The 15,303-nt window shown below is 37.3% G+C and overlaps 1 protein-coding gene across 1 annotated transcript in view; it reads right to left on the reverse strand.

The window, feature by feature from the left end:
* LIMA1 (LIM domain and actin binding 1) overlaps positions 1-13,139 on the reverse strand; it is a 109,000-nt gene extending 95,861 nt beyond the window's left edge. Inside the window, exon 1 of the mRNA XM_020966059.2 lies at positions 13,003-13,139. The gene's annotated coding sequence lies outside the window, so the exon portion shown is untranslated. The remainder of the gene's footprint in view (positions 1-13,002) is intronic.
* Positions 13,140-15,303: the final 2,164 nt, after the last annotated feature.

The raw sequence follows: 15,303 nt of genomic DNA on the forward strand, positions 1-15,303 counted from the left end.
TCTGAGAAAGATCAGGAGGTTTTCATGGATTGTAAGTTCAATGAGTCAACAAAGTGATTCATTACTCTATAAAGAGGTAACAACTTCTAGGAACAGGGAAGTGAAATTCCCACTGTATTCTGAATCCCATTTGGAATACTGTGCTTAGTTCTGATTAAAGGAGGATACCGAGAAGCTGAAGAGTAATCAGAGGAATACCAAGATGGCAAGTCCATGTGATATAAGAAATGGTTGAAGAAACTTGGGATGTTTTAACCTGGAGAAGAGATTATACTTGTTCTGCCTGGTTCCAGAAATCAGAACCAGGAGCAATGGATGAAAACTGTAAAGAGGCCAATTTAGGCTTGATATCAGGAGAAACTCCCGACAATTAGAGATGTCCAAAAATGGAGTGGGCACCCTCACTTGGTTGGGTATTTTATTATTTATTTATTGCTTTTTTTTGTGAAGCAACTGGGGTTAAGTGATTTGCCCAGGGTCACACAGCTAGTAAGTGTCAAGTGTCAGAAGCCAAATTTGAACTCGGTCCTCCTGACTCCAAGGCCGGAGCTCTATCCACCAGGCCACCTAACTGCCCCTGAGTATTTTGTAGTAGGGATTTTTTCATGTATAGGTTTAACCAGACAACACTGAGATCACTTCCAATGATCAAATTTGCTGATTCTATGATTCTTAATTTTTGGTGTATAAACAAATGGCAACATGGCTGTAGAAAGAGCACCAAATTTGGCACAAGTGGGCCTACGTTCAAATCCCAGTTCTGCTATTTACTAACCTATGTGGGCTTGGATCAATCACTTCCTCTCTTTAGGTGTCCATTTCCTCATATTTAAAATGAGAGGGCTGGATAATGGATCACTAAGGGTCCCTTCCAGTACTCATGATCCTATGAGGATAATAATAGGTGCAACTACCTACCTAATAAGGTCATTGTGAAGTTAACTGAAGTGTTATATAAATGTGAACCATGTTATTGCTGTTAGCCCAGACTCTAGTCTACACGTTCCTGTTCTAGGAGCAGCTAGGTGTCTCAGTTGATAAGAGTATCAGCCCTGAAGTCAGGAGGACCTGAGTTCAAATCTGGCCTCTCACACATAATGCTTACTAGTTGTATGACTCTGCACAAGTCACTTAACTCCAATTACCTCACAAACAAACAGAAACCAGATTAGACGTTCCCATTCTACAGAAGTGAGCCATTTCAGAATCAATTAGGGGTTTAGAACTTCATCAATACTGGTGTTAGGCTTCACATCTCAAAATAAGCTCCTGGTTTCAATTAGAGAAACCTTAAAAGCTAGAGTTGGCCTAGAAGTATCTTATCTTCTCAAAGGTCCCAGAACTAGCAGGACTTAGGATCAGGCCATCAAGAGCTCTTGAAGACTCAGGATGAGCAAGTCCCAGGCCCATCACAGTCCAGAGGCACATTCCTGGAGAGCTGAAATATGTGTGTATATGTGTATACACATATACAGATACACACATATATACATATATATGTATATATTCGTATATATGTGTGTGTATACAACCTAATTTCCAGTAGATGCAACAAATTTACCCGGTTTGTTAATTTTTTTTGGCCTTAAATGTTGATATGAGTAGATCAAAAAGTCTATCTCAAATTCTAGCTTATAAAAAACAAATATAAAAAGTACAACTCAACCTCTTTGCAAAAACTTCAAGTTGAAAATTGCATAACCACAACTCTACTACAGTCTACCTCCCCTTATTACTCTAAATATCTTTTCTGCTTAAAATATTCATTTTTGTATTACTGTGTACACATTACTGTTACACTTCATTTACACAAGTGAAACACTTACCTAAAGTTCTAAATTTAAGATTGCCATCTAAGACATCCTAGAACCTAGGAACTAACTAAATCTTTCTAGTATATTTTATACTAAGAAATCTCACCAGCACTAATCCAAGTTATTTGGAAATTAATTTTAACTCCCCCTTACTCCCAAACAATGCTATTTGGTAAAGGTGATTTAGGTGTTTTCTCTGAGAGTTGATAATTAACTAATTCACTGTAAAAGCAAGGACAATTCAATAGAGTTTTTAGGCATTAATGAATATCTTTTGACACAGAGACAACATGATAAAATAAATAAGCATAATTATTTAGTGGTAAAGACACTGTACTAAAACAGGGGAAATTAGAGGTCTCCAAGAAAAGAAAGGCAGGGGATTTGCAAATTATTGGAGCAGTCACATAGACTACAATGTAAGTTTGCAGGGCTAGTTCTCTTCTTAACCTTTGCACCATGCCCTGCAAAATAATGTGTCAGATAACAATGCTCTTGGCACAGTAATTATTTGAAATAATATTTGTTGAAGGAATGTTGAAGCATTAACCTAGAATTCTCACTTGTCATTTACTTATCAACTTCACCAGTCATAGCTGTACAAATGAGTATCTGTGGAATAAATACAGGATAACTGGCTTGGATTCTTTCTCTCAAAATCTCAAAAGCACAAAGAACAGATTAACAAGCTACTTCCCTAATGATATTGCCACCTTTCTATACAGGTCTTTTCTGATTAATAATTAAGTTCTCTCCAAGTATAAGGCTTCTTAGTTTCACTTCAGACCATTTCCAGGAAAGGAATGGCTTCAACTGCTGTCTGAAATTTGAGCTCACTTGTTGGTTTCAGAGCTTGCACAATATAAAGAGCCAATTAAGATAAACTTAATCACTCCCTTTAAACAAAAGAAAATGTATACCTGTCAAGCTGTCTTTTCTATAAAAAAATTCCAGTAGGAAATATACAATAATTGCTCCAATTGAGGACCAATGTAGTTAGCTCAAGCATAAAACAAAAGTACTGCATAACAGCCTCAGAAAAGACCAACAGCACAGAAGCACTATCTTTAAGAGAGAAAAAAAAAGTCAGCATTGTGGCCACGTAGCAATACTTTTAAAAGACTGACAACTATGAAAAAATCAGTTTCCTCATCTTTAAAATGAAACGAGTGGACTTGACAATCTCTAACGACTCTGTCTAGTTCTAAAATATAAAATTAACATTGTTGATTATTTCACCCCCTAAATGCTAAACAAAAAAAAATGCACTACAAAAAATATCTTTAAGGTATTCAGTTTTCCTAAACATTTTTCAAGCCAGATTCTGGAGAAAACAGAATTGGAAAAAATAGGTTATTTGGACCTAGTTCCAGTAACATTTAAATTAAGCAGAATACTAAGAAAATGGAGGAATTGTAATTACATCTTCTAGAAAATCCTTTTTATTTAAAGTTCTAGTTAACTGAAAAACTAGTTACTCAAGTTCCATTTACTCTAGTTACTTTCAAAACAAGCAAAAACCCTGTAGTATATTCATCTGACTAAAAGGTCTATATAATATTGGAATGTGGGAGAGAGGTACTGACGCAGTTCAAACCTAGAATTTGAGATGCCAGTCCTACAGCATAGTATTCCTAAAACACAATTTAGTACAAATATATTCTGCTGGCACTGTTCACTGTTATTTCACATGTTAACTGTAGTTGCTTGAATAAAATCAAATCTTATTCTTCATCTGCATCCTTCACTGCTTGAGCTATTTACTATTACAACCACCCCTAACTGGTCTTCCTGACTGCTTTCTCTTATACTCTTCAATCTCTTCTTTACCATAAAAAAACCAATAATCTAATACATCCCTCTGTTCAAAAACCTTCAGAAGCTCAGCAATGTCAACTGAATATGAGCATAAATTAGGCTAATATTCAAGGCTATCCACAATCTGGTTCCCACTTACCTAGAAAACTGTATCTTGCAAAATTATTCTTTAAGCACCCTGTTCCAACCAGACCAATTCATGACCTCCATTCTCTTTTTTGCTGTATCTTGTCTCCATGTCATGAGCAAAGGCTCAGCTCAGCCTCTATGACTCTAAGCAGGCTCTCTACCATCTCTGCCTCTTAAAATCCCTCCCTTGGTTCAAGGTCTAAATCAGTATACCACCTCCTCCATGAAGCTTTTTGAGATCCCCTCGGGGAAAAAAAAAAGTTCTCCTCTTCTCAAATGACTTTCTCTAACTCTCTCCTTTATGTTTGTCATATTTGACTTTTTATTTAATTACCTCTAAGCTTCCCTCTACTTCAATCATATCTAATCAGTCACCAAGTTTTCTTCTCTCCTCCTACATTCATCTCTCTATGAAAATCACTACCATCACCCTAGTCTGGACCCTTAATACGTCGTCTTCCATAAACTCTCGTTTCTCCTTTTTAAATCATCAGCAATTTAAACAAAGGAAATTCCACCATATTGTTGTATTCCCACAAATGTCTAGATTGTTGAAAAGTCAATGTTCAATAAATAGCTGTTGCTCAATTAGGAGAAAACATATAGCACACATTTTAGGAAAATAACTTCTTCAAGAAAAAAAAATGTCTTTTTAGAAGAATACACAGCAAAACACCTAAATGAAGATGTTTAAATGAATACATTCTTGAGGGGAAAAAGGACTCTTTCCCTTTAAACATATAAAAACCACCCTTAAGAAAAGAGATAAAACCCTCAGACCTCTCTCATTCAAATAAGGCTCTTTTGATCATTTCCACTAAAATAAAGTGCAAACTGAGAGTTCAGATGAGCTACTTGTGGCCAAATGAGATAATATTTGTAAAGCACTTAGCAGTGCCAGGCACAGTACTTGTTTCCTCCCTTCCTTATGATCCATCTTCCCTTTGTCACCCTCAACATTCCTGTAACATCCACCAAAAAATGCAGTTACCAAATATGTTGCACAACATAACCAACCCTTTTTCAGTGAAGTGCAGCTCAGAAGCCGTAACAAGAATGGCCTAAGTCCTGCTGACAGCAGTAGTAAACCTGACCCTTAATTCCTCTCACCTTATCCCAGCAGAAAAGGCAACAAATTTATACCTCCCTGCAATCATTCCAGTCAGGGGACCTAGACCTTATCATGTCACTGATCAAATATTCCATAAAAACTGTTTCTTCTTGCTGTGAGATCTAGTGGAAACTGCCTCACAGAAGAGATTTCGGTTATTTCAGTAGAGTCATTTGTTATTATTTATTATTATTAAGGTACATGGGACTTGAAAGAACACCTAGTCCAATTTCCCCTTATTTTACAATTAATTAACCTGAGACACAAACAGGTCCCAGTTCCCAGAAGTATTAAGTAGTAGAAAGAACTTGAACCTCGTACCCTCACTCTAAATCAAGTGTTCTTTCAAAAATTTTTGATGACAGGGGGCAGCTAGGTGGCACAGTGGATAGAGCACTGGCCCTGAAGTCAGGAGGACCTGAATTCAAATATGACCTCAGACCAAACACTTGACACTTACTAGCTGTGTGACCCTGGGCAAGTCACTTAACCCCAATTGCCTAAAAGCAAAAAAAAAAAATTACTGATGTTTTTCTCCCCCTCCTCCCCCTTTTTTTGGTGGCTTAACATCACTGTCACATAGAACCCTCCTCCCTTGTAAGAAATAAGTGCAGTCAAGCAAAACAAATTAACACATTGGTAATGTGGGAAAACTTATACCTCATTCTGTGTCTCTAGTTCTCCACTTCTCTGCCAAGAAGAGCCATGCTTCATTATAAGTCATCTGAAGATTCATGATTGCTCAGTCACTGCACTAATCAAAGTTTTGAAGTATTTCAATTTTGTTTTCCTTTACATTATTGTGCTCACTGTCTAAACTGTCACCTGGTTCTGCACATTTCACTACGTGAGTTCATAAGAGCCTTCCCAAGCTTTTCTGAATTCTTCACTTTCATTATTTCTATTGGACAATAATATTCCATTATATTTATATATCACAATTTCATTAACCATTCCTCAACTGAGAGGCATTCACTTTGTTTTCACTTCATTGCTACTACAAAAATACTGTTTATTCAATACGTGTATATATGCATACTCATACATACATGCATACACACATACATGCACGCACCCTCACCAGAAATATATATATGTCCAATAGCCATTCCCTTATGGAGTGGTGGTCAAAAGACATGAATAGCCCTCAAAAAATAACTGCAAGCTATTAACTATTATTAAAGAATGTTCACCCATTAATAATAAGAGAAATACACATCAAAACAATTATGAAGTTTTCAGCAAATTAGAGATAACAAAAGATGGGAACAGTCAATGTTGGAAGCGTAGACAGGCATACTGATGCTTTACTGGTGGAACTATGAATTAGTACAACCATTCTGGAAAGCGATTTGGAATTATGTACATAAAGTGGATTAAATGTTCATTACCTCTGACCCAGAGATTCCACTGCTTGGCATACATACCCCAAGGAGATCACTGACAAAAAGAAAAACTCCATATACACTAAAATCTTATACAAACACTTTTTGTGGTAGCAAAGGACTGAAAAAGAAATAAATGCCCATCAACTGGGGAATGACTAAACAAACTATGGCCCATTAATGTTTTGGAATATTACTGTGATGCAAGAATCATCAAATATTATGAAGAGAAAAGCATGGAAAGATTTACATGAACTGATACACAAGGAAGTAAGAAGAACCAAGAAATAGACAATGACTACATGTAAATGGAAAGAGCAACAACAAAACAATCAAAAGTGAATGTTGCAAAATGACAAAGAACAAGCTTGGCCCTAAAGAAGAAATATGAGAAGACAAGTCCCAGCCACACTTTTGCAGCAGTGGGGAAGTGTCCACTTGCGGGAAGATTGCTCAAATTGTCAGATTTTTTTTTCAATTTATTGATTAATTTTGCTAAATTTTCTTCATCTTTTTGTTTTTTAAGGAAATTCTTTGTTACAAGTAATGTCTCCTCTAAGAGGAAAGGAAGAGAAATTCAGGGGAAATCTAGGTAATGTGAAAACAATGCATAGCAATAAAATGTATTTACAAAAACAAAAACAAAAACAAAAAGGCACTGCTCTAAGTATTTTTGTATCTATGGGACATTTTTCTTTATATTTTATGCCCTTGGAGTACATGCCTAGTATTGCTGACTCAAAGAGTATAAAGAGTTTTACAACTTTTTAGGTAAAACCCAATCTATTTTCCAGAACAAATGGCCTAATTTACACTTTCTTTCTTTTTTTTTTTAAGGCAATTGAGGTTAAGTGACTTGCCCAGGGTCACACAGCTAGTAAGTGTCAAGTGTTTGGTCTGAGGCCGGATTTGAACTCAGGTACTCCTGACTTCAGGGCCGGTGCTCAATCCACTGTGCCACCTAGCTGCCCCCCCAACTTACATTTTCATCAAAAATAATTGCCTGTCTTCATAATCCTACCAATTTACCATTTTTACTTTTTAAAATTTTTGCCAACCTGATAGAGTAACATAAAACCCTAGAGTTGTTTTAATTTGTATTTCTTCTATAATTAGTGATTTGAACATTCCCTCAAAAAGTTGTTGATAAACTACATTTCATATCCTCTGACCACTTTAGATTTCCACAGTAATTTTTACTTATTCCTTTTCTCCTGACTCCAGGGCCTGTGCTCATTTTTACTTATTCCTAAAACTGAATAATACACAGAATGTAAGAAATTTAGTATGAACATCAAGCACTTTACAATCACCATATATGCACTATATTCTCAGGACAATCTCATTTATACTTTAACAAGTCTGATTTTGAAGTCAAAAAATTGCACAGCACTATGTAATGGAAAGAGCAATATTTTATACCATGTGCTATAATAAAAATGAACACATTATCTAAATATAAAAGGTCATGTACCATTTTTAAAAGTTAAAGGAAATTGGAAAGAAGTAATTTTGGACAACTGTGACCAGGAAAATTCTTCCCAAAACAAGAAATAAAATGAAGGTAAAGAATAAAATGGACAATTTTGATTACGTGAAATTGAAAATCTTTCATAAAAACAAACTGAACATAATTTGAATTACTGGGGATTAGATCTTGTTCATATATGTATGTATGCATGTATTAAATCCACGAATATCTTGTATATCAGGTATTTATCAGATATTTGCCATAAAGATTTCCCAACTAAATTCTTCAATTTTACAAATGCAAAAGCTTTTCAAAAACTGTCCATTTTCTCTTCTATGATCACTTCTATTCCTTGTATAGTTAAGAACTCTTCCCTTAGCCACTAGTACACAAGGACCTCCTTCCATTATCATCTAATTTTCTTTTTAAAGTGAAGAGACCTTTCAAATTTATTTCATGCATTCCTCTGGAGCTTACCATGATATATGGTGTAAGGTGCTGCTTTTGTGAACTTCATTGTAGTGCTCTTTCCACTGCTGTACAAATTTAATAACTCCCAAGACACTTTAAAAAAAATACAAGTGGAATTGTCATATGTAATGGTTAAAGTGTTCCTGTTAGGGACAGCTAGGTGTCGCAGTGGACAGAGCACCAACCCTGAAGTCAGGAGGACCTGAGTTCAAATTTGACTTCAGACCAAACACTTCACACTTGCTGACTGTGTGACCCTGGGCAAGTCACTTAAACCCAACTGTCTAAAAAATAAATAAATAAATAAAGTGTTCCTGTTAGACTACTGTGGTCTTGTGTTTCTTACATTATATTATTCTTCAACTTTAGAGAAAAAAAGTAAAAATTATTTTGGAAATCTAAAACCAAGAATATGTAACAAGAAAAGCCCTGTTACAGTGGTTGGAAAGTTTTCTAAACTTTAGATTTGTTACTGAATAAACAAGGAAATAAAACAGTTCCATTCTCGTTCTTACAAGTGTGGGGCCAGAGGGGGGGAACAAAGGCTAATGGAAGGGAAAAGTAATATTTCTCCTCCTTTCCTCTTTTCTCCTACCTAAAAGGAAGCTTTTTGAGCCTAGATTTTCCACATTTTATAGCATGATTAAACAAATCATTTAAGAGGTAAAGAATAAAATGTTATGGTACCACAGCACACATATTAAAACTATGAATAGAACAAATGAATAGAAATAGGTAGTCTACAGATTTTAAATGTAAAGAGAGCATTTAACAGGCAGAATAATGATTTTTTTGTTGGTTAAAACCCTGCCCTTTTTGTGAAAGGAACAGACATCTGCATTAACACAATCACCTGCTTAAGTCTTGAGGACTCAGAGTCCAATTACAGAGTAACTGTGTCAGTGTCCTGTACTAAGAGTACCATTGGCTACTGAGCCACATCATCACATTTATTTGATCACAGCTGTTAAGTGTGTATCCACAGTGCTGGTACAAAATAAAGGGTTTTAGTTTAGTATAATTTAATATGTAATTTTAAAGTGTAATACAGTTTTAAAATAACCAAATACTAAGTATTTTAGCTTCACATGGTACTAAATCATAAATGAAATCCTTTTATTATCCTGGATATTACTCTGGATTTTCAATGTCTACACCAACGGAGAATACAAGCTCTGGCAGGTCCTACCAATCCAAAGGGCTCCCATCTTCCTAAGTTCCTAGAGGTTTATTACTAGAAAGCATCTGACCACTCAGAGATTAATATTTTTTTTGGTCACGCATAACTCACAAAGATTATGGAATGTATGGTGGAAGAGATAACTGAATCAATGAAATTATAGCTCTTTTGATAAATCTATAAGTTCAAATCATTGTCTTTTTTTAAGAAAACATTTTTATTAAGAAAAACTAAAAGCTGTACATACTCCATTCAAGGTGATGGTTTTAATCCATACATATGATCTATTTCAGAATAGTATGCATTTAAATATGATGTCATGAAATATTCTCAGTTAACTGATGATTATTCAGCTGCTATGAAATTCTACAAATTCTTTTTGATCCAGCAATATGACTACTAGATTTATGCTCCAAACACATCAAAGAAAAGGGGAAAGAATCCACACATACAAAAATATTTAAAGCAGCACTTTTGTTGTAGCAAAGTGGGTGCCCATCAACTGGGGAATGCCTGAACAAAATATCAGTACAAATATAATAAGATATCACTGTGCTGAATGAAAAGATGAAAATGGTTCTAGAGAAACCTGGGAAGATTTGCATGAATTGATTTAGAGTAAGCAGAACCAGGAGGTTAATTTATACAATGACTCAAATGATATAGCAAAGGAAAAGAAATTTAAAAAACTTAAGAACTTTAATGCCCAATCTCACCTCTAGAAGACTAATGATGTATCACGCTTCTCACATCTTGACAGAGGTGAGAGACCCTGGTGAAGGATTCTGAGACATAACATTTTCAGACACAACCAATGCGTGCATTTTTATTTTTTTGCTTGATTATACTTGTTATTTGGGGGAGAGAGAGTTAGGAAGGAAGTGGAGATAGAAATAATGATGACATAAAAGAAGAAAAAAGAGCAACAATGAAACATTTTAAGAAGGAATTTTAGAAGGGGACAATGACATGCAGGATAGTTAGTGTTACCATTTTTTTTAAACTGGATCTGTGATTTTATTGCAAACTCCTAGCAATGCAAGTTAGCAATTTTTCTACAGTTTATAATCAAAAAGAAGAGATCTGCCTGGGGCCCTGGGAAATTTAAATGACTTATCCAAGATCACAGCCTTGTGTCAGAGGCAGGACTTTGTACATGAAAATGTTCGTGTTTGCTACTGTTTTTCAAGTTCAAAACTAATTTTAAAATAAGAAAAAGAAAAAAAATCTTAAAATTATGGCCTGGAGGTCATTTTACTAACTAGTTCTAACCAAAGGATTATAGATTTAGAACTGAAAAGGATCTGCAGAGTCATCTTGTCCAACAATTTCAATTTACAGATAAACAGAAGACTGGAATTCAAATTGAGGTCCTCAGACTACAAATCCAGCACTCTCCACTGCACTGTGCACACTAACTCTCCATCTCCTTTATCCTTCTCTTGGATCTTTGTGTAGTCCTTCTCATTAATGTACTTTTTCTGGCAGAGTGTCTATGTTCATTACTGTAGATTGATGACAAAACAGGAAAGGAAAAAATAGCAACCCAAAGAGGAGTAATCAGAATTAACTTAAAAACTGTTTGAGAAAATAGCATCATTGATGTAAATACACAAATTACATAGAAGTATATTCCTCTTAGAATAGAAAGTGGAAGAGAGAAGAGATGAACTTTGGAATTAGAGTACCATCAAGTAACAGAGTACTCTAATGCAGTACCAAACTACAAAAGAAAAAAAAATTATCTACATTATTATAACCTATCTTCTCATTATGTAAACTTTATTAGCAAAATGCTTATTCATCCACTAATACAAGATGGTAAGATACATGTGTGTGTTTTTTGTACAACACTCACACAAGGAAGGAAAGAAATTAATACTTTTCATACCCAAAAAAGCCATTTTCCTTGAAAGCAGCATTCTCTCATCCAGGATCTAGATTACATGTGGTATCCCCAAGACTCTAACTGTAAAAGTAGCTCCAACAAGCACAAGCATATTCAGCTAGGAAGAGATTTGGTTTAATAAAAATACAATAAGAAAAATATCCTCTACAAAGTCAAGAACTTAATTGCATCAGAGCTTCCAGTTAAAAGTTGTACTTCTAAAGTTTTTTTTTTTAAGACATGCGCTTAGAAGTTTGAAATTTGGTCTCAACCTTTAACCAAAATCAGGAACAAAACTTAAATCTACAAAGTTAAAATCGTGGACGGAAGTAATCAATAGGCAACAATTCCTTTTCACAAGATGGCACCAGCCACCTATTAGTTACTAATGTTGCCAATCCATTTCCCTTGCCAGAGATAGTTTACATTTCAGGGACCAATAGGTAACGCGTACTTCCCGGACATAATTAATAATGAAAATGACTACTGCTACACATTTGCTAAATTCTCATAGGCTTAATAGCAGGTTGGAGGTGGAGATAGGTTAATTAGCCTGATTCTTGCACTCAAAAAGTCTACAGATTTAGAAAAGACAAATTAAAAAACACAAAAATGACAAATAGATTTAATAGATATCCATTGTTATTCACAATGTGAAAATAATATTTGAAGAGGAAGTAAAATGTCACCTCTCTTCACTAAAGCAACTACCTAAGACCAATACCCATAGGTTAATAAAAGATGATAAGTTATACGTGTTTCTCTTTTGGTTTCAACACTATGCAATGAATAAAAGAAATGAAGAATACTTTCCCTACAAAGAAAAATCCTCCTTTCCTAAAAACAGCATTCTCTAAGGCACAGCTGCCTTAGGCATATTTTTTTAAAGCGAAACCAACTAAAATTTATTAGATTAAAAAACTTGGGGAGGGAGAGTTAAGAACGGGGGAATGGTGAAGTAAATATCTCTATTAACAGCATCAATTAAACACAATTACTCATAAGCACCAATAAGAGGACAAAAGAAGAGTGTGCCGGATGGTTTACTCCTAACACCTTCATCTTTGAGCTTAGTAGGTGTGGCCATGGGTATACAGTTACCTTACATTAACACCTAGATAGCTGTGTGGTGGGTGCTATTGAAATGCTCAGTACTATATAGATGTACTACATACACATACACACATACACACACACACACATAATCATTCTCTTCCTGGCTCTAATGTCTCAAACATCTAGAGGCCTCCTCACTACAAAGACTTGAAGGAGTCTGGGGGAGAGAAATCCAAGATAACTGGGTATACAAGGAAGACAGGGAAAGGTAAGAATAAGTGGGGAGCGGATTTGGCTTCTCACTCTCATTCCCAACCTTGATAGAGATTTTCAATGTTAGTAGGCTTCTATTTTCCTCCTCAAACCTTACAGGTAGCTAACAGGGAGAAAATGGACATTCGTGGGGGGTGAGGGCGGGTCATTCTGGCCCCAACCGCCTCCCCCAAACAACGGAATGCTTTTCCTTTTATCCCCACCCCCACCCCAGTGGTAGCAAGCCCATCTAGTGGACACCTCTTTCCCCTCCCCGCCACCCCCTCGGGCGGCATGCGCAGTTAGGAGGGGCGCACCTGCTTCGCACCCCACCTCCCCCACCCCGAGGCCTCTCCAGCACAAGAGTCGCCTTCGACCCTCGGGTTTTTTTTAAAAAGAGAAAGGCTCCGAGATGGGAGGCACCTACCCGGTTCACCGGCTGCCTCAAACTCCGCGCTGCTGTCCACCCCACTACGGCTCCTTCGCGCTAGGGCTCCCGCAACGCACCTGTAGCAACCCAGGCGGCCGCACCTTCGGCGCCGGCAGCCCCGCCCCAGCCTGGCTCCCGGCCGCGCCCCCCGGCCCCGCCCATCGCCTGAGGGCGCGAGCACGCACAGCGCTCCCCGTGCTCCCGTCGTTCCCCGGCGCGGGAGCGCGCACGCCCGAGGCTGCGTCCATGCCCGCCCCTGGCCACGCGCGCCTTTTCTGGCACCCCAGAGCCCTGACGCCACTCACTTAGCTTCTCCCTTCCAATGTGAGGTTTTTTTTTTTTGTTTGTTTTTTATTGCAAACTCCCCCACCACTGTGGATCAGCAGTTGTTCTGTAGTTTATAATTAAGAGATTTGCTTGGGACACTGAGAGGTTACTTAAGTGACTTGGCCAAGGTCACAGCCCCTGTGACCCAGGCAGCGCACATTTTGTGGTCGGCTCTTTGTCTCCTGTGTCATATAGCCTCTAATTAAGTGGGGTGTGTGTGTGTGTTTTTACAGAAAACCAACTTGTACATAACAGTCACAGTTTTGTATTAAATCTTATATATATATATGTATTTACATATACATATATATTTCAGGGGTGTGCTAAAACCAGCTCCTGCCATATAAATATCCCCAGCTGAGGGAAAGGAGAGAAGACTTGCAAAGGTTCACACAACTAGGGTCTGAGGCTAGATTTGAGCCCAGCATTTTATCCCCTGTGCCTTCCAGCTGCCTCTGAAACCAGTTTTCAGTGTGATGTGCCTAGGGGGTCCAGGTGTGAATTCCAGCTTCTCCACTATCTTGCTGAGTCTCCCCCACGGCCCTCCCTGAGGCTTGGTTTCATCGTTTGGAAAATGAAAGGTTTGGACTATATGAGCTGATGCACAAAATGCAGAGTTGGAACGCATCTTCTAGTGCGACATCTACTCCAGGCACTTTATAGGTGAGGAAACCTGGGGCCAGAGAGGTCAAAAGACTTTCCTAAAGCCACCTAAATACTAACATAGCAGTGTGTTAGAATGATAGTTTGAGAGGTAGAAGGGAACTTGGAGAGACCTCAGAAGCCATTTAATCCAACCCTCTTGATTTTACAGATGAAGACACTGAGGCCTGGACAGTTTAAGTGATTAATCCAGGTCACACAGGTAATGTGGGAATCTATCCTAGGTCTTCTGATCATCATGCTTTCCAGTGTAACTCAGTGTCTGGAATTCGAACCCAGGACTTCTACCTCTACATCCAATTCCCTTTCCACCATACTGTTACGTTTAAGGCTTCTTCCAGTCCCTGACATTCTATAATCTCAACCCTAGAAGAGACAAAGAACATTGCCTTTTTTGGCCCTTAATAAGCTCCCTGGCTTCTCCCCATGCCAGGTGCAGTTGGACATTGGCCTATAGAGTTTGTGAAACTTCCCAGATTGCCTACTACAGGTTCACAGCAGCTACTTGCAGCAGCTGTTAGCCTTGTTTGTTGAACATTCACATCCAACAGAGCCCTCTGTGTTTTGTGCTATGTTGGTAGATCCAGGGGGAAAAAAAGAGATAAAGAACAGGGGCCCTACTCTTTTAAGAACTCACAGTAGAATGGTAGAGAGAAGGGCACAGGGCTTGAGATGAGCTAGAGCAGGTTTCAGATTTTTCTGAATGGCTTTCATTTTATTCTGCTTCTTTCCCTTACTACCCTCTAAGCTCTGCTTTGGCAGTTGAGATGGAGAGTTAGAAGGGCTTTTCTGTCCAGACCCTCCTACCTTTGGCAATTCTCCTTTGCCACAGATTTTGTTGTAGGGATGGGGAAAGAAGTTTTTGGAGAGAAGGGGGAAAGGAACTGTTGCTGTTTATGGAAAAGCAGCAGGCAAAAAAGAGTATGTAGGAAAAACTGATACCAGAGCTTATAGCAATCAGCAAAAGCCAGTTTATTTCCTTCATCTTCCAAAAACCTAATCAACAATGTTTCATCCCCCTGGAGGGCTATTCAAAAGAAATGACTTATTGTTAGCAAAAGTTACTCTGTGTGTGTAAACACACACATACACACATATGTATGCCATAGGTATAATGTATATATACGTGTATATGTATATAAAAATAAAGGCTTAGAAAACATTTTATACATTATTACCTCAATAAAAGTAATAAAGAAAAAATTAGCAATTGACAATCTATATGTTTTCCTTCTTATCTCTATGAAATCTTTAGAAAACAATCTACAAATGCATGGAGGACATCTTTGATAAAAGTTTGAGGAAGAA

This window comes from Phascolarctos cinereus, unplaced genomic scaffold (genome assembly GCF_003287225.1).
Source record: "Phascolarctos cinereus isolate Bilbo 61053 unplaced genomic scaffold, phaCin_HiC Scaffold_1;HRSCAF=81, whole genome shotgun sequence".
Taxonomy (NCBI): domain Eukaryota; kingdom Metazoa; phylum Chordata; class Mammalia; order Diprotodontia; family Phascolarctidae; genus Phascolarctos; species Phascolarctos cinereus.